Genomic DNA, 19,856 nt, shown 5'->3' with positions numbered 1-19,856 from the left:
AAAATGGACATTTAACGGTTTTGAGGCCTGCAAACAATTTAAATCATTAGCCTGCACCCTATTTAGACACTCAGAAACAGGTGGCTGCCTCCATTCTGTCCATTTGTCACCTTGCTTTCACGAGGTGTGTTGGTGTTCTTTGTGCAGCATGGCAGAGGGTCTGCGATTCAATACAACTGAGCAGGTTCTCTTTACCTGGCTTTTGTCACGGCGCTTTGGGCAACCATATCCTGTGATAGTGGATCCGCGGAGGAGGAGGCGCATGTGGGTACATCCACTTTTGAGGCAACGACTCACAAGAAGTCATTTTCACCGCCTCTATTCTTCTCTGCGGGAGCATCCGGAGAAATTTTACCAGTACTGTCGAATGAGCATCTCCACATTTGATCGCCTCTTGGAGACAGTGCGCCCTGGGATCACCTTTCAGGACACTAGGATGCGCAAAGCCATATCTGCAGAGGAGCGACTTCTACTCACAATACGGTATGTACTACACAACCACATTCTCTATGTTCATAATGTGTGTGTTAATTTATGTTTTTTGGCCTTCTTGGACAAAGTTTAATACCCTCATCTTTCTCAAAATATGTTTCACCTGACACAGCAGAATGTTACATCTAATATGTCCTGCATATCACTTAGTCATTGTGCCACCAAATATGTGTGTGTTGTTCTCTCTCATTTCCTACCAAGTTTGGTCGGCATGTAACTGATTTTTTTTTACTTTAGCCATTCTAAACTGTACTATTTCTGTTGTTCTACAGCTTCCTGTCCACTGGCCTGTCTTATGCCGCACTCCACCATGAGTTTCTCATTGGGAAGTCAACCATTTCAGGCATAGTGAGGTCTACATGTGCACAAATCTGGACAAGACTCCATCAGGTGGTCCTACCCGAGCCCAGGATGGAAGACTGGTTAAGGATTTCAAGGGACTTTAAGGAGGACTGCCAGTTTCCAAATTGTATTGGGGCCCTGGATGGCAAACATATCAGGGTGCGTATGCCGCCGAACTCAGGCTCCCAATTCTTCAATTATAAACAATACTTTTCTGTTGTATTGTTGGCTCTGGTAGACCCTCAATACAAGTTTATAATTGTTGACATTGGGGCCTATGGAAGGACGGGAGACTCTAGAGTCTTCAATACTTCCATAATGGGTCGGCGGATACGCACCAACCAGTTGGATCTACCACCACCACGCCAGCTACCAGGCTCCCCCGAACAATCAGTCCCTTATGTCCTTGTGGCAGATGAGGCCTTTCAGTTATCGCGCAATGTCATGAGGCCATATCCCCGGCGCCACCTTGACCACAGGCGCAGAATTTTTAACTTGCGCCTATCACGTGCTAGGCGACTGGTGGAGTGTTCCTTTGAGATTCTTTGTGCCAAATGGCGGGTACTCCAGTCTGCCATTCAGTTGAGTGAGCAAAATGTGAATGAAGTTGTCAAAGCCTGTGTTGTTCTGCATAACTTCACCAGGATACATGATTGTTCCTCCTCTGATGGTGTTGTGCGTAGGCCGGACAATGTGCGCAGGGTGAGACCACCTATCATCCCTCAACGTAGACCGCTCTCTGGCCTCAAAGTGCGTGATATATTCACGAATTACTTTATCTCACCTGAGGGGGCAACTTCTTGGCAAGAGAATTCTGTGTCTATGTTATAATTTGTTTCTTTAAAAGTGTGTCTAAATATATATTACTCAAGCCTTTATGATTCTATGACTGTTTCATTGCATTGGTTGGCGTCTGTTAGTATGTTGTGAGGGATAGTGAAAAATCACACAGAGACGTTAACTAGAGTAGACAAATTTTTAGTTTTGCCTTTTTTTTTTTTTGGTTTTGCTTAAAGGCAAACATAATTTTGCCATAACACAAATTTGGCAATGGCCAAAATGACCCTTTGTGCCTTCTTTAACTTGGTGTAACATTAACATTACAGAAAAAAACTGCAACAAACATTATGCAATAACAACATTGCTGCATGCCTACATTAACCTTGATTTGGAAACAAAAGGTGAGCTCCATCACCTAAATAAAGTCAATAAGATAACACTCACATTTCCTCATAATGTTTTCCAATCATAGAAAGATTCCACCATGACAGGCAAGGCTACCTCACATCTTTCACACAGATATTACCTGTCTGTAGAACAGACAATATTTAAGCATGCTATACTGGAAAGGATGAAAATACAAAACTCACTTGTTAAGACATAGAGAGAGTGTGATATTCTGTATGCTGGTCGCCTCAAATTGTTTTACTAGAGATTGCTAACAACAAAGATGACTACTTAACTAAAGGCAAGCACACCTTTCCTATGCGTTAGCAAGTGAATAGTGTATTTTCATCCTTTCATGTAACAGTATAGCGCATTTAAATATTACCTTTTATACACACATTTAATATCTGTGTGAAAGGCGTGAGGTAGCGTTGCCTGTCATGATGGATTGTTTCATATGTTTGGAAAACATTGTTTAAAGATGTGAGTGTTAAATTATGTTCTAAATGTTGGTGAAGGAGAACACCTGTTTTTTTTGTCTAGATTAGAAGCACCAGTTACATGTCACTGGACATCTCCAAACTTTTGAATCATAAATCCTCATATGTAGGGGAAGGGGAATGGGGAGGAACAGCCTGTGGGTGCTGCTGGACATTGTGGGCAACATCGCCCTGTGTGGGGCAATACTGTTGCCCATGATGCTGTAGTTGTCCAGCCTCCTGGGCCTGTTGGTGATACTGGCCAGAGTACTGATGATGGTGAGGGGCTTCTTGTTGGCTATGGTAGGCCCGTGGCTCATACCCACCAACATAGCCAGATCGTCCCCAACCAGGTTGGGACCAGCCTCCAACACTGGGTGGGTACAAGTGGCCATATTGGTGGGGTTGGCTTGAGGAAGACATTTGGGGCTGCGGAATAGAAGGATGGGTAGGGGGAGGAAGGGCTTGAGGTGTTGGCCCACGTATTAGGGGCTGTTCAGACCCTGCTTGAGCGTGCATCTGTGTGGATGGTCTCATGCGCATTAAATTTCTTGGTGAGAGCTGCCACCTCTCCAGAAATTCAAACACCTCATATGGGGTATTGGGGGGGGTGCTTGCATCAAGCAGGATCTGAATACATCCCCTAATACGGAGCCTGACCTCACGGGTAAAGGCACGGAGATAAAGGGTGAGGCTACGTGCATAGGCCTCCTCACCATCATCTGTAGTGACTCTGGACAAGTAATTCAGCACCCCAGTGTCCACATTGGTCCTCTTGAATGGTGACCTGGCGCCTTCTTCTTATTCGCCGTGATGCTAGAGCAGCCTGTGGGGAGGGCCTGATCTGGGCAGTTGGGCTGCTGCTCAAGTTGCCCGGCTCTTCCAGGATGGGTGAGGTTGCAGCAGCAGACCGTCCTGGTGGTGTGTTGTGTAGGGCAGCCATTGTGTGTTCTGGTGATGCCTCCTCTTCAGCCATCCTTCTTGTAGGGGGAGAAGATGGGCCAGCCACCTCATCCCCTACAGGATCTATAATGGGCTCTGCCTCTGAGGCCGTTCCTCAATCCGTAAGGTTGGATTGAGTTCTGTTATGAAATAGAACAGAGGCAAAAATACATCAATATTTTTGTCCCTGTAAAGTATTTGTGTAATGTTTTTGTGTCATGTGGTGTGAGGTATGTACTTACGGTCTCAGAGCCAGAATTGGGGCGAGGAAGTTCAGCCGGTCATAATATATATATTTTCTTTTCACATGTCCAGCATCCCCACTCCTGGACCGCTGCTGACGTTCCCGGCGGTACTGGTCCCGGATGCTTCTCCATCGTTTCATCACATCTTCCACTGCAATGTGACAGGAAAGATTGTCAAAATCACATATTTGAGAAGTCACATTTTCAAACAGTAGTCTAGGCATGGGGCCTTCTGGGGTGTGCGTTCTACCCATGGTGGCATATGTAATTGGGCCGATACCCAGGGTCTCATTAGCTCCACTGAAACTAATTTTATTGGCTAGGAGGATGAGGAGCTTGTGGCCTAACCCGTAATTATGGCTGTGTGAAGCCACGTGTCACATCCTAATGTAACGGCCTCATGAGGCTAAGAAATGTACTTGCACAGGAAGGGAGGTGCTGATTGTAGATTCATTTTATAGCGCGCGCTAAGGTTAATTATATTTTTATGGTTGCACTTACGAATTTTATGCTGCTCATCACGTGGTCTGTCACCAAAGTCATGGTACATCTGGCGACAGATGCGCCTCCATGACGCCTCCTTTCTTGTGCGGTTCGCATAGTTTGCGTCGCCTGGGTCCCATATTTCTGGACGCTCCTGCACCAGGACACTGAGCATCTCCACATTTATGTAAGTGGACGCCATGCTGCTGCTGTACTCCGTGGAGGCGTACTTCCTGGATGTCTGGAGCGGTTTTTGAGCTCATTTGCATGTCTAGGCTTCCTGATGATGGATTGGCCCATTTCCTGGTCACCAGCCAAAAGACCTGCGTATTGCTCGCAGGTCACACTTGTGTTCCGTGTGTAATCCGTATTTTTTGCGCACCCATAGACTTGCATTGGCGTACTACGGGCGTAGTACGCTGACAATCGCAGCATGCTGCGAGTGGCACGCAGCGTAGGATACGGAGGAGAAATATACGCCTGGTGCGAGGGACCCCATAGAGAATCATTGGTCCGTGTCTAATGCGTGCTTTTAGCGCCTCTCACTCTCCCGTATTCCTCGCCAGTGTGACTCCGGCCTTAAGTACAATCTAATGCGTCTGCGTCTGCATTTAAAAGACATTTCTATCTCTGGTTGGGCTCATAGCGTCCTGTCCTGGGAGTACGTGTAAATAGGCACTGTCATATCAACAGACTTTGCAAAAATCAATAGAAAAAGCAACTTTAAGAAACTTTGTAATATATCTCATCAGAGAAATATGCTTCTTCCCCTGCCTCCATAATTCATCAGTCCCTGAAAAGTCACTAAAATCCATCTTGCTCTAGACAAGACAGACTGCCAAGTCACTGAAGAATCAGATTACAGCTCTGTATTAAAGTTTATGGAGAGGGAAAGCAGAGTGGGGGAGAGATAGTAAGAGATACACCCATAGACAAGTGCGGCTGCTTTTATGTGTGTTCTCTCATTCTAAGGCTGAATTCACAGCTACACAGCTCAGTATTGTCGTATACTGATCTCCATGTGGCTTCTGCAGATGTGCTACACAAAGAGGGGAAAACTGCTGTAAATATGGGGATATACAGTAATGGCCAAAAATGTTGGCACCCTTGAAATTGTTTAAAAAAATGAAGTATTTTTCCCAGAAAATTATTGCAATTACTCTTTATTATTTATATGTTTATTTCCTTTGTGTGTATTCGAACAACACAAAAAAAGGCAAATTGGACATAATTTCACACAAAACCCCCAAAGTGGGTCGGATTAACCATTGTGGCTAATGTACATGTGTTTTCTCCCAAAACAATATAAAGTTGAAGTCCAAAAAGTCTATTTTTCTGCATTAGAATGATTTAATTGTAAGACAGCCAGCAGAGATCCTACAACCGTCCATGATTAGTTCATTATTTATGGAAGACCATAGGTTGTATGACATCCATACACACTTAAGATGTGTCCAGTGGCCACAATGTACCACTCCATGTTTTCGAGACCCAGTGCGTGGTCACAGTCCTGCTCGGAGCCATTATTCTCCTTCTGTCTGATGACACTGATTTCTTGATGAGGTGTGAGGCGTCTTTCACCCCTCGCTGCTCTCTAGTAAATCTCTGGGCTGACCTCTATACAGGATAAGGGCCCGCTGGGCACTGACCCGCTGCTGCCAGTCTGCACTGCGGAGAATTGTTATTACATCGTGTGGCTGCTACCCGTCCACCTCATGCCCACACAAATCCAAAACATCCAATTAGCCTCTTAGGATCGCACGTGCAATTTACTGCAACCACATAACTATTAATAGATGGTATCACAAAGCTTCTCTTCATTAGGTAATTACCAGCTGATTTATAGAGAAGCGCAACATTTAACTAAAGCACATTCCGTACTCTTCTCTGACAATGTACCGGCACATTTCAGTCTGGATACAAAGTGTATAGGAGGGAGGCAGTCTAGCCTCTGTTCACACCTAGAGAATATTGCTTTCATTGCATAGTCTTTTCTTTTTACATAAGTCAGAGATATCCACATTTCTTTCCTTTTTCCTTTGAACGAATTAAGTAAGCGCTCATTCACACATCCCATTATTCTGATCAGAATGGCACTTGCATCAGTGGTGCAAGTGCCATCCGTTTTTCTCTTATGTGGAAAAAAATAATTCTCCACCTTTTCCACTCTGACAGTGTGAAAACTGGACCACACTCAGATGGCATCTGAGTGCGGTCTGATTTTTTACGGACCCATTGGCTTGCATTACCAATCTTGATCCAACCCTCCAATTAAAATCGGACGTCTCTTATAGCTTCCATGGACCTCTCTAGGTCCAAGGGAAGAAATAGGACATATGCACAGCCCACTAGAATAGCATTGGTACGAGTGCTATCCATGAAAACCATGGCTAGCACTCGTAGATGAGAATCAGACGTGTGAATGAGCCCTAAGGCTCTGTTCACAGATTCTCTGTAAGAGAATATCACATAAACCGTTAAACAAGTATTGTCAAGTTGTCTCTTGATCAGCTCACAGTTCTGGAGCCTCCTTAGTTCCTGGTTTCTGGTGGGGTGACCATTCCTTCTTGAGTGACATTTCTCAACAGTAGCAGAGCTGTAGCATTAGAACTTATATTCTACTGTAATACATTTAGCTACCAGTGTTTTTTTCTCAGTGTACACTGCTATCACTGTACTTATCTATAGGGGCAGGACAGTTGAACATGCACATGGCTCAGAAATGTGAGAGTCCTCATTAAGAAAACTGCTCTAGAGACTGCCTATGGTGGGGGCCGGTGATTTTGCAAAATGTATAACAGCAGCTTGTCAGGAGCTGAAAGAGGGATGGGAAGTGTCCAGCTAACTGCTGTATAGAAATCAGTGGGCTAGAGAGAGGTGGCTGGGATCTTAGGTGTTAACTCCTCTCCTGGAATGTAACTGCTGTGGCTGCAGTGGCTGAGCGCCATGGAAACAAACTGTAAACCAAGTAAGATAAAAGCTCTGATTGCAGCATAATAACTGAAGATAGAAAAAGTCAATTGAAAACCTGATTAGTTTCATGCTAACTAAAGCAATTTAATAACATGAGAATACCCCTTTATTACAGAGGGTTAATCATAGCAACATTATTACTAGAGATGAGTGGATGGCTTTGCGCATCCCCTAGTCCATGGTCCAGGTCAGCGCTCTCTAGCCGTGGATAGGAGCTGAATTAATTTCCTCATCCTCCATGATTGGCCTATGATTAGCCAGGCTGGCCAGACGTCACCTGTGCACCATAGAGATCACACCTGACGGGCGAATCGAGCCTGAGATTTCCTATCCACAGCCAGAGAGCACAGACATGGACCAGGATTGCGTGAAGTCATCTGCTCATACTGTGATTGTTATCTCTTCCACTATGGTTAATGCACAATGGCGGTGTAGGGTTTGATGCTCTTCTATGCTACATGGTTATGTGCTTGATTTTATGTAGCTTTTATTAAGGCCAAGATGGTTAAACATACTAATAAGACAGAGCGTCCATCCACATAGTTAATGCATTTAGTGTGTAATGACAGCCATACCTAATATGACAGCTCCGCGCAGCTTGGCCTCTTTGCAGCATTTCACAATTCCCCTGACGAGCTGCAGTCCCACATGTAAAGCTGTGTGCTGTCACGGGAAGATATTGCTGCACTTCAATGAATACTTGGTGTGGGTGTCAATAATTGTTGCTTCCCTGCTTATATGCAAACACTATATTACATATGATAGAAGTGACGTATGAGCCAAGCAGGACAGGAGATGGTTACTTGTATGTCACCGAGGAGAACAGTCAGCTCTAGTGGGAGAGATTGGGGCTGAGACTTTTCTTTAGGATCATTAACGATTCCTGATCTTCTTTGCATACAAACACAATTCTAATTACAATTAAGGCTTGTATCGCAATTACATGCTAGGCTTTTTTTTCCTGTCAAAATTACAGCAACCTGAAGGGAAGCCAAACGGACCCCATTACAAAGGATCCCCCTGGCTCCGTTCGTAGGGAATTTCATGTAGGAGCTACATATTTTTCTGTCCCTATAATGGACGTCCTTTAACAGTGTTCTAAGGCTAGATTCACACTATATGTAATACTTTACTAGTATGTATTGGGTAATATACCTTAATGAGAGCCCCAGCGTGAAGTCAGTGAGGTTTATCAAATTTATAAATTGTTGCCTATATGTAGGTTAGGGGAGGAGATGATTTATTGATCACTGGGTACCCCGCCATTCCCAAGGATGTCGTGGAGGTTGAGCATGCACACCTCTTCTGTCACGGTTTTATATTTCCTGTGGCCTAGGGATGATGTGAGTGACAGCTCCGTCGCGCTATAGGATCCTGAGTGTGCTGGACTGTCAGTATTGTGAATGACAGCCCAGTCATTCATGTAAGAGAAGGAACAGCAACAATCCAGGTGAAAGTCGTATCAAAGATTTATTCTGCCAGTATGAAATACAACGTTTAGGCCATATTGTGGCCTTTTTCAAGTACAACAAATAGCACAAATGGTGGCCTTTTATGGTGTGGCGCAGCCAGTCACCACTCCGGTAACACCCATCACATATAATCATACATTAGATACTTATAAATACATCAATCAGACACATATATATTCAATATAGCAGCTTGTCTAAATAATATCAATGATCATCATATTCTTATTTGAAACATCACAAAAATACTCCATTAGTAAACAAAGAATCCCCCAACGAGCCCCCCAATGATCACCATGCATCCAAATATCCATGGAGATGACATGCCAATCACCAACAGTGATACATGGCCCTGTACAATCCACCAATCCATGCCCCCATGATAATGGCGCCAACCCCAAAGGCCAATTATAGGACTCCCATACCTATGTAACGGGAGACTTCCCTCTCTCATCCATATAATAACATCATCAGCAGGAGCTGAGCCATGTCAGAGGCGCAACCCCATGACGCGCATCACCAGGTCACAGCGCATGCGCCGCCCACCCCAACAGGCAAGATCACGTGACGCGTCCAACATACGATTGCTATGTATGATTAGAAATCAAAAGAACTTTGGCCTATTTTAGTGGACTCACTTATTATAGTGCGGTATTGCACTATTCTTTGGCCATTTGCGCAAGTGCGGGGGTTATGGTGCGGTATTGCACTATTTTTTGACCATTTGCGCAGGTGCGGGGTTGTTAGGGGCGTCTCGAGTGACTGCGGCCCCGGGGTATGGTATTCAGGTGTTTTCCCAGTTGTCCCCGTCCTTGGTGATTTGCTAGCTGTGAGCAGTCCAGTGTCAGTTGTAGCTTAGCTTAGTGTGTGCACAGCTCTGTGTCTGATTCTCTGATCTTGTTGCCGAACCTAAGATTTTTTTTGACTATACGTGTGGATTTTCCCTTCTGCTCTTGACGTTCTCCGATTTCAGGTACCTGACCCCAGACTTTCCTGACTATCCGTTTGTCTTACTCCCTTGTCTTGACATATTCTCCTGGCGTCTGACCCCGGACTGTTACCTTACCATGCCTTCTGTACCACAAGCCCTCCTGATATCTTACCTCGGACCTCCTGACTACCTTATCTCACGGCTTGTCCATGAGTGGTGAGTCAGTCACATCTACTGTGTTTATTCTTTATGGAACTGTTTGGTATAGCCTGTCTTTTTCATCTGAATAGGGCTTACAGAAATTCATGGGCTCCCACCAAATCAGCCCAAATCAGATGCATCAAACTAATTTTCAGTAGCAGAAACTTGTGTAACAAGTGTTCCCCATGTAAATTTATCCTCAGGTTGAACATGACATATTACACAGCACTGGAGTAATTTCCCCCCGCGATGTTATGGTGATTTGGCGGTAGTGTGCATTTGCCTGTCAGCGATGCCTTAGAAATGACCTCCATGAATAATTGACTGCACTTCAGCCTGGATCACCATCATCATGCACTAAAGTGTTTCCTACATGGGCCTGGCTTCAATAAGCAGCTTCCAGTGCAGTTGTTTCTCCTACGAGTCCCTCATGCAAGGTGCCCTCTGCAGAATGGTTCGATGCCGCCATTTGTTGTTTTCGGATAAAGCGATATGGGATGAAAGATGAATATTTGCAGAAGGAATTGTAGGTCGTTCTGGGAACATTTCCTTTTTTATTAATCCATTCTTTGACTCTGTGACTAGTAAAGCAGATCAGCAGGGCTATACCTGGACATGGTGCTGCACTAGGACTTTTGCCAGTCTTTACATAGGACTGCTGTTCTGGGGATGGGCAGAGTAAATGGTCATGTCCATCAAAAGCATAAGAACCCCCATCCTTCAGGGAGTCACATATTACTGTTGTGAGACAAATATCTAGAAATGAGCAATTTTATTTGGTCCCTGCCTCTGTCATTACTATTGTACCCCTTTGAGTTAGTTTGACTATTCTAACGTATGTAGTTTTATTTAGTCTTGTGGGCAACCAATATCCCCTCCAGTCTCCACTTTTCATCCATGTTTGGTTCATGTTTTTTTATGTTAAAACCTTTAAAAAATATTGACTCTTTCCGAGGATTTTGTTTCCTTAAATACTTGTATTTTGGACTAAAAATCATGTTTGCATGTGGATTTTTTTAAAAATGTACCATTTTTCTTCTCTAGCTTGTTTGGCACTGTCTATTGCTGGATGCAAAATGAGTTATCTGAGAATCTATCAGTGAGCTCGTTCTGACAGGAGAGTTTGTAACTCTCTAATTATAATTTGTAACTCTCTGTAACTCTCTGTAATTATAGTTTGTAACTCTCTAATTATGCATATACCCCAAGTGTGCCGTGTATAAATGACGTCATGTGCACATACCCCAAGTGAGCCGTGTATTAATGACGTCATGTACACATACCCCAAGTGAGCCGTGTATTAATGACGTCATGTACACATACCCCAAGTGAGCCGTGTATTAATGACGTTATGTGCACATACCCCAAGTGTGCCGTGTCTAAAAGACGTCATGTACACATACCCCAAGTGTGCCGTGTATTAATGACGTCATGTGCACATACCCCAAGTGTGCCGTGTCTAAAAGACGTCATGTACACATACCCCAAGTGTGCCGTGTATTAATGACGTCATGTACACATACCCCAAGTGAGCCGTGTATTAATGACGTCATGTACACATACCCCAAGTGAGCCGTGTATTAATGACGTCATGTACACATACCCCAAGTGAGCCGTGTATTAATGACGTCATGTACACATACCCCAAGTGAGCCGTGTATAAATGACGTCATGTGCACATACCCCAAGTGAGCCGTGTATAAATGACGTCATGTACACATACCCCAAGTGAGCCGTGTATTAATGACGTCATGTGCACATACCCCAAGTGTGCCGTGTATAAATGACGTCATGTGCACATACCCCAAGTGTGCCGTGTATTAATGACGTCATGTACACATACCCCAAGTGTGCCGTGTATAAATGACGTCATGTACACATACCCCAAGTGAGCCGTGTATTAATGACGTCATGTGCACATACCCCAAGTGTGCCGTGTATTAATGACGTCATGTGCACTTACCCCAAGTGTGCCGTGTATTAATGACGTCATGTACACATACCCCAAGTGTGCCGTGTATTAATGACGTCATGTACACATACCCCAAGTGAGCCGTGTATTAATGACGTCATGTACACATACCCCAAGTGAGCCGTGTATTAATGACGTCATGTGCACATACCCCAAGTGTGCCGTGTATTAATGACGTCATGTACACATACCCCAAGTGAGCCGTGTATTAATGACGTCATGTACACATACCCCAAGTGAGCCGTGTATTAATGACGTCATGTGCACATACCCCAAGTGTGCCGTGTATTAATGACGTCATGTGCACATACCCCAAGTGTGCCGTGTATTAATGACGTCATGTACACATACCCCAAGTGTGCCGTGTATTAATGACGTCATGTACACATACCCCAAGTGAGCCGTGTATTAATGACGTCATGTACACATACCCCAAGTGAGCCGTGTATTAATGACGTCATGTGCACATACCCCAAGTGAGCCGTGTATTAATGACGTTATGTGCACATACCCCAAGTGTGCCGTGTATTAATGACGTCATGTACACATACCCCAAGTGAGCCGTGTATTAATGACGTCATGTGCACATACCCCAAGTGTGCCGTGTATAAATGACGTCATGTGCACATACCCCAAGTGTGCCTTGTATAAATGACGTCATGTACACATACCCCAAGTGAGCCGTGTATTAATGACGTCATGTGCACATACCCCAAGTGTGCCGTGTATAAATGACGTCATGTGCACATACCCCAAGTGTGCCGTGTCTAAAAGACGTCATGTACACTTACCCCAAGTGAGCCGTGTATTAATGACGTCATGTGCACATACCCCAAGTGTGCCGTGTATTAATGACGTCATGTACACATACCCCAAGTGTGCCGTGTATTAATGACGTCATGTACACATACCCCAAGTGAGCCGTGTATTAATGACGTCATGTACACATACCCCAAGTGTGCCGTGTATTAATGACGTCATGTACACATACCCCAAGTGTGCCGTGTATTAATGACGTCATGTACACATACCCCAAGTGTGCCGTGTATTAATGACGTCATGTGCACATACCCCAAGTGTGCCGTGTATTAATGACGTCATGTACACATACCCCAAGTGTGCCGTGTATTAATGACGTCATGTGCACATACCCCAAGTGTGCCGTGTATTAATGACGTCATGTGCACATACCCCAAGTGTGCCGTGTATTAATGACGTCATGTACACATACCCCAAGTGTGCCGTGTATTAATGACGTCATGTACACATACCCCAAGTGAGCCGTGTATTAATGACGTCATGTACACATACCCCAAGTGAGCCGTGTATTAATGACGTCATGTGCACATACCCCAAGTGTGCCGTGTATTAATGACGTCATGTGCACATACCCCAAGTGTGCCGTGTATTAATGACGTCATGTGCACATACCCCAAGTGTGCCGTGTATTAATGACGTCATGTACACATACCCCAAGTGAGCCGTGTATTAATGACGTCATGTACACATACCCCAAGTGAGCCGTGTATTAATGACGTCATGTGCACATACCCCAAGTGAGCCGTGTATTAATGACGTTATGTACACATACCCCAAGTGAGCCGTGTATTAATGACGTCATGTGCACATACCCCAAGTGTGCCGTGTATAAATGACTTCATGTGCACATACCCCAAGTGTGCCGTGTATAAATGACGTCATGTACACATACCCCAAGTGAGCCGTGTATTAATGACGTCATGTGCACATACCCCAAGTGAGCCGTGTATTAATGACGTTATGTACACATACCCCAAGTGAGCCGTGTATTAATGACGTCATGTGCACATACCCCAAGTGTGCCGTGTATAAATGACGTCATGTGCACATACCCCAAGTGTGCCGTGTCTAAAAGACGTCATGTACACTTACCCCAAGTGAGCCGTGTATTAATGACGTCATGTGCACATACCCCAAGTGTGCCGTGTCTAAAAGACGTCATGTACACATACCCCAAGTGTGCCGTGTCTAAATGACGTCATGTACACATACCCCAAGTGTGCCGTGTCTAAATGACGTCATGTGCACATACCCCAAGTGTGCCGTGTATTAATGACGTCATGTACACATACCCCAAATGTGTTGTCTAAAAGTCATCGCACACATGCCCCAAGTGTGCCGTGTCTAAGGCTAGTTTCACACTAGTGTTTTGGAGCGCAGCGACGGCCTGCGCACGGCCGCCGCTAAGCCCCGCCCCCTGCCGCGCCCTGCCGGTAGCTCCACCCACCGGTGCATGACGCTGCATGCGCCCTGCGTCCCCTATCTTTATCACAGGGGCGCAGGCCGTGCGCAGTATGCGTTTGGCGGCGCATGCGTCCTTTTGACGGTGCGCCGACCTGCGCCAAACGCAACCTGCTGCATTTTGGTTGCGTCGGCGCACCGTCAAAAAGGCGCATGCGCCGCCAAACGCATACTGCGCACGGCCTGCGCCCCCTGTGATAAAGATAGGGGACGCAGGGCGCATGCAGCGTCATGCGCCGGTGGGCGGAGCTACCGGCGGGGCGCGGCTTAGCGGCGGCCGTGTGCAGGCCGTCGCTGCGCTCCAAAACGCTAGTGTGAAACTAGCCTTAGACATTATGCACATACCCCAAGTGTGCCATCTATAAATGACGTCATGTGCACATACCCCAAGTGTGCCGTGTCTAAATGACGTCATGTGCACATACCCCAAGTGTGCCGTGTATAAAAGACGTCATGTGCACATACCCCAAGTGTGCCGTGTATTAATGACGTCATGTGCACATACCCCAAATGTGTTGTCTAAAAGTCATCGTACACATGCCCCAAGTGTGCCGTGTCTAAAAGACGTCAAGTGCACATAACCCAAGGGTGCCATGTCTAAAAGACGTCATGTGCACATACCTCAAGTGTGCCGTGTCTAAATGACGTCATGCACTTATACCCCAAATGTGTAGTAAATTAGCGGAGAAAAAAAGGAGCAAAGCGATGATTACAAAAGTACAAAAATGTTTTATTGAGTATATTTACAAAACGTGCACAAAGTCATAATGAAATGCCAATATAACACAGATGTATACACACCCAGAAACAACCCCTCACCATCCAAGATGGAACTAATATCCTCACAAGAAGGTAAATAGGGTATTTTATTTTCAGAAAAAGAAGGTCCAAAGAGGGTATCGTCAAATCCTGCTCAATAGCTATGTAATACCGGATATTCGAATTAACAAACCCAGGTCCCAGCTCCAAGTGAGCACAGAGCACAATATATTATCCTGAGAAGCGTTAAAGATGAACCCAATTACAGACATCCATAATAAGAAGCCAAAAGGATGAGTACGATCTCTTACCAGAGGATACAGGAGGGAGAGGGGGAGCGCCTGGCAGTGACCCCCGACGCGCGTTTCGCGGCACTAGCAGGCCGCTTTATCAAGGAGATGATAGCCATATCTCCATAGGACCTTAAAATACCCTGTGACCGCAGTCATGTGACAAGAATCAGCCAATCAGGAAGGCATAACCGGCGCATGCGCGCTGAGGTCGGCCAGCCCTGCTGTACAACACAGGCGTCACGCTGGAGATGGATGCCAGTCAAAGGGACAAAGGCAGCCAAATGCAGCGTGAAGACACCCGCTTGACAGCGGCGCCCGTGCCACCGCAGGGCGATGCGCACAGCCACCTGTGGTTCAATACCATATGAGGTCCAAAATTAATATGCAAAAAGATAAGTAATTTTTTGCAAAAGGGTCATGATAATCAGGACAAACACATTAGAGTATATATATGTAGATAGCAATGAATATTACAAACAAGTAAATGCATTTAGTACGACAACAAAATATGGTCCTACAAAAAACATAATATTTATAGGGACAACACCATCAATACGCATAAATATAATATCATAATTTTATCGCATATATAAGCGGAATAAGAAGTCCCCAGAATTATTACAAACAATAATCCCAAAATTTACAAAAATATGACCATACAAAGGGTCATCGCATATCTGCACATAATACATATACTATCCACAAAAGAGAAATCTATATACATTATGAAGTATATCCAATACAGATGATCATCGTGATGATGGTAATTCACAAAGACAAGATGATTGTTGATTTGGTTACTCATAGGTCCAATTCAAGGCAAAGGTCCAGGACAAATGTGGGATCCACAAGGTCACTAAATGCAAAATATTAGCATACAAAGAAAATTAGTGAAAAAAATTAAAAAATTAAAAAATAATAAAAGCAACACATTGCCAGGGCCAAGCAGGGAGTGTAATGGGGGTATGGGAAGGAAAAGCAGAAGAGAACTATCACACATATTAATATATCAATGTATCAATATAGATTATATTATAGAAAAATGCACACAAAACCTATATTTCAGACAAGAAGAGGGAGTGAAGTCAATAAAACATTAATATGTGGTTATTAAATCCACAAAGATTATAAAAATGGAGCAAAGCTCAACGATTCATTGAGTCCATTAGGGGTCATGGTGTCAAGTTGAACAATCCATTTGACTTCCATCTGTGACAAAGTTTTTTTGTTATCACCACCCCTAATCCCCATATGCAAAACATCAATCCCTCTAATCTTCAATAGGGTCGAGTCACTATTATGACACAATCTGAAATGTTGGGGGAGAGTCTTTAAATCCCCAATATCAGACACTGTCTAGGCCGCGCCAATGTCCCGCACATGCTCACGCACTCGAATCCGGAGTTCTCTTGTTGTTAAACCCACACATATTTTGGGACAAGGACACGTGGCATAATAAATCACGTTTGAGGTTCCACAAGAAATCCTCTGTCTAATTAGAAAGTCTCTTGTCCCATCGAATGAGCTAAAACTAGAGCAGCGCAGGACATTGGCGCAGGCAAGACAGTGGCCACATGGGACTGATCCCTGAAAGGGACCTCTAGCGCCAAAGAAATTGCTAGGGGCAGGAACATAGTGGCTCTGAACCAACAAGTCACCAAGATTTCTTGATCTCTGTGGTGTCATGGAGGGGGAACGGCCCAGGAAAGTCCCCAGGATCGGGTCCGTGCCTAAAACTGACCAGTGCCTGTTTAAAATGGCACACATATTCTGCCACTCATGATTGAGTTGAAATAAAACGAATAATCCCATCGTCATCCATCTTTTTATCCTTCCTAGTAGGATGTAATAAAGTGTCGCGTGGAGTGCGTCTAGCCCTGTCATAGCTAGCTTTAATTAATCTCCGACTGTATCCACGTGCAAGAAATCGATTTTTCAAGTCATTAGCTTGTTCCTCTAATTTGGTGTTAGGATGCGGCAAATTTGTTCCACTAAGAAACTGTCCGACCGGGATGGCCCTGATAGTGGCAGGATCATGGGCAGATGTAGCATGTAAAAATGCGTTGACAGACGTTGGCTTCCTAAAGACGTCCGTCTGGATGTGCCCACCAGAATCAACCTCCAGACGGACATCAAGGAAGTCCACAACCTTGTTGTCAAACACATATGTCAAATGGATATTAAAGATGTTATCATTTACCAAGATGTTACCAAGTGTGCCATCTATAAATGACGTCATGTGCACATACCTCAAGTGTGCCGTGTATAAATGACATCATGGGCACTTACTCCAAGTGTGCCGTGTATAAAAGACATCATGGGCCCTTACCTCAAGTGTGCCGTGTATAAATTACGTCATGTGCACATACCTCAAGTGTTCCGTGTCTAAACGACATCGTGTACACATACCTCAAGTGTGCCTTGTCTAAATGACGTCATGTGTACATACCTCAAGTGTGTCATTTATAAATGATGTCGTGCACATACCCAAAATATGTCGTGTCTAAAAGTCATCGTGTACATGCCCCAAGTAAGCCGTGTCTAAATGACGTCATGTGTACATACCTCAAGTGTGCCGTGTATAAATGACATCATGTGCACTTACCCCAAGTGTGCCATGTATGAAAGATGACATGTGCACTTATCCCAAGTGTGCCATGTGTAAAAGACATCATGTGCACATACCCCAAATGTGCCGTGTATAAATGACGTCATGTGCACTTACCTCAAGTGTGCCGTGTATAAAAGATGTCATGTACACTTACGCCAAGTGTGCCGTGTATAAAAGACATCATGTGCACATACTCCAAGTGTGCCATGTATAAACGACGTCATGTGCACTTACCTCAAGTGTGCCGTGTATAAAAGACATCATGGGCACTTACCCCAAGTGTGCCATGTATGAAAGATAACAATTGCACTTACCCCAAGTGTGCCGTGTATAAAAGACATCATGTGCACATATGCCAAGTGTGCCGTGTATAAAAGATGTCATGTGCACTTACACCAAGTGTGCCGTGTATAAAAGACATCATGGGCACTTACCCGAAGTGTGCCATGTATGAAAGATGACATGTGCACTTACCCAAAGTGCGCCATGTATAAAAGACATCATGTGCACATACCCCAAGTGTGCCGTGTATAAAAGACGTCATGTACACTTACCCCAATTGTGCCATGTATGAAAGATGACATGTGCACTTACCCAAAGTGTGCCATGTATAAACATCATGTGCACATACCCCAAGTGTGCAGTGTATAAAAGACATCATGTACACTTAACCCAAGTGTGCCGTGTATAATTGACGTCATGTGCACTTACCCCAAGTGTGCCATGTATGAAAGATGACATGTGCACTTATCCCAAGTGTGCCATGTGTAAAAGACATCATGTGCACATACCCCAAATGTGCCGTGTATAAATGACGTCATGTGCACTTACCTCAAGTGTGCCGTGTATAAAAGATGTCATGTACACTTACGCCAAGTGTGCCGTGTATAAAAGACATCATGTGCACATACTCCAAGTGTGCCATGTATAAACGACGTCATGTGCACTTACCTCAAGTGTGCCGTGTATAAAAGACATCATGGGCACTTACCCCAAGTGTGCCATGTATGAAAGATAACAATTGCACTTACCCCAAGTGTGCCGTGTATAAAAGACATCATGTGCACATATGCCAAGTGTGCCGTGTATAAAAGATGTCATGTGCACTTACACCAAGTGTGCCGTGTATAAAAGACATCATGGGCACTTACCCGAAGTGTGCCATGTATGAAAGATGACATGTGCACTTACCCAAAGTGCGCCATGTATAAAAGACATCATGTGCACATACCCCAAGTGTGCCGTGTATAAAAGACGTCATGTACACTTACCCCAAGTGTGCCATGTATGAAAGATGACATGTGCACTTACCCAAAGTGTGCCATGTATAAACATCATGTGCACATACCCCAAGTGTGCAGTGTATAAAAGACGTCATGTACACTTAACCCAAGTGTGCTGTGTATAATTGACGTCATGTGCACTTACTCCAAGTGTGCCATGTATAAACAACATCATGTGCACATACCCCAAGTGTGCCATGTATAAACAACATCATGTGCACATACCCCAAGTGTGCCGTGTATAAAAGACGTCATGTACACTTACCCCAAGTGTGCCATGTATAAATAACGTCATGTGCACTTACCTCAAGTGTGCCGTGTATAAATGACGTCATGTGCACTTACTCCAAGTGTGCCATGTATAAAAGACATCATGGGCACGTACTCCAAGTGTGCCGTGTATAAATGATGTCATGTCCACTTACTCCAAGTGTGCCATGTATAAACAACGTCATGTGCACATACCCCAAGTGTGCCGTGTATAAATGACGTCATGTGCACTTACTCCAAGTGTGCCGTGTATAAAAGACATCATGTGCACTAACTCCAAGTGTGCCGTGTATAAAAGACATCATGTGAACTTACTCCAAGTGTGCCATGTATAAACAACATCATGGGCACTTACTCCAAGTGTGCTGTGTATAAAAGACATCATGGGCACTTACTCCAAGTGTGCTGTGTATAAACGACGTCATGTGCACTTATTCCAAGTGTGCCGTGTATAAAAGACATCATGTGAACTTACTCCAAGTGTGCCGTGTATAAAAGACATCATGTGAACTTACTCCAAGTGTGCCATGTATAAACAACATCATGGGCACTTACTCCAAGTGTGCTGTGTATAAAAGACATCATGGGCACTTACTCCAAGTGTGCTGTGTATAAACGACGTCATGTGCACTTACTCCAAGTGTGCCGTGTATAAAAGACGTCA

The 19,856-nt window shown here is 44.5% G+C and overlaps 1 protein-coding gene and 1 long non-coding RNA gene across 10 annotated transcripts in view; one reads left to right on the top strand and one right to left on the bottom strand.

Moving 5' to 3' along the window:
• The window catches only part of TSPAN4 (tetraspanin 4), a 755,262-nt gene that overhangs the window by 699,712 nt on the left and 35,694 nt on the right, over window positions 1-19,856 (top strand). The gene's annotated exons all lie outside the window — the stretch shown is intronic.
• On the bottom strand, window positions 2,475-18,314 carry LOC141058209 (uncharacterized). Its single transcript, XR_012222124.1, has 3 exons — window positions 15,047-18,314; window positions 3,665-3,818; window positions 2,475-3,562 (listed from the first exon to the last, which is right to left on the bottom strand). It is a non-coding gene; the product is annotated as an uncharacterized lncRNA (long non-coding RNA).

The sequence above is a fragment of the Dendrobates tinctorius genome, unplaced genomic scaffold (genome assembly GCF_039654945.1).
Source record: "Dendrobates tinctorius isolate UK_male_01 unplaced genomic scaffold, ASM3965494v1 ptg000211l, whole genome shotgun sequence".
Taxonomy (NCBI): domain Eukaryota; kingdom Metazoa; phylum Chordata; class Amphibia; order Anura; family Dendrobatidae; genus Dendrobates; species Dendrobates tinctorius.
The sequence above is the reverse complement of the archived record's forward strand: the minus strand, read 5'-3'. Positions and strand labels throughout refer to the sequence as shown.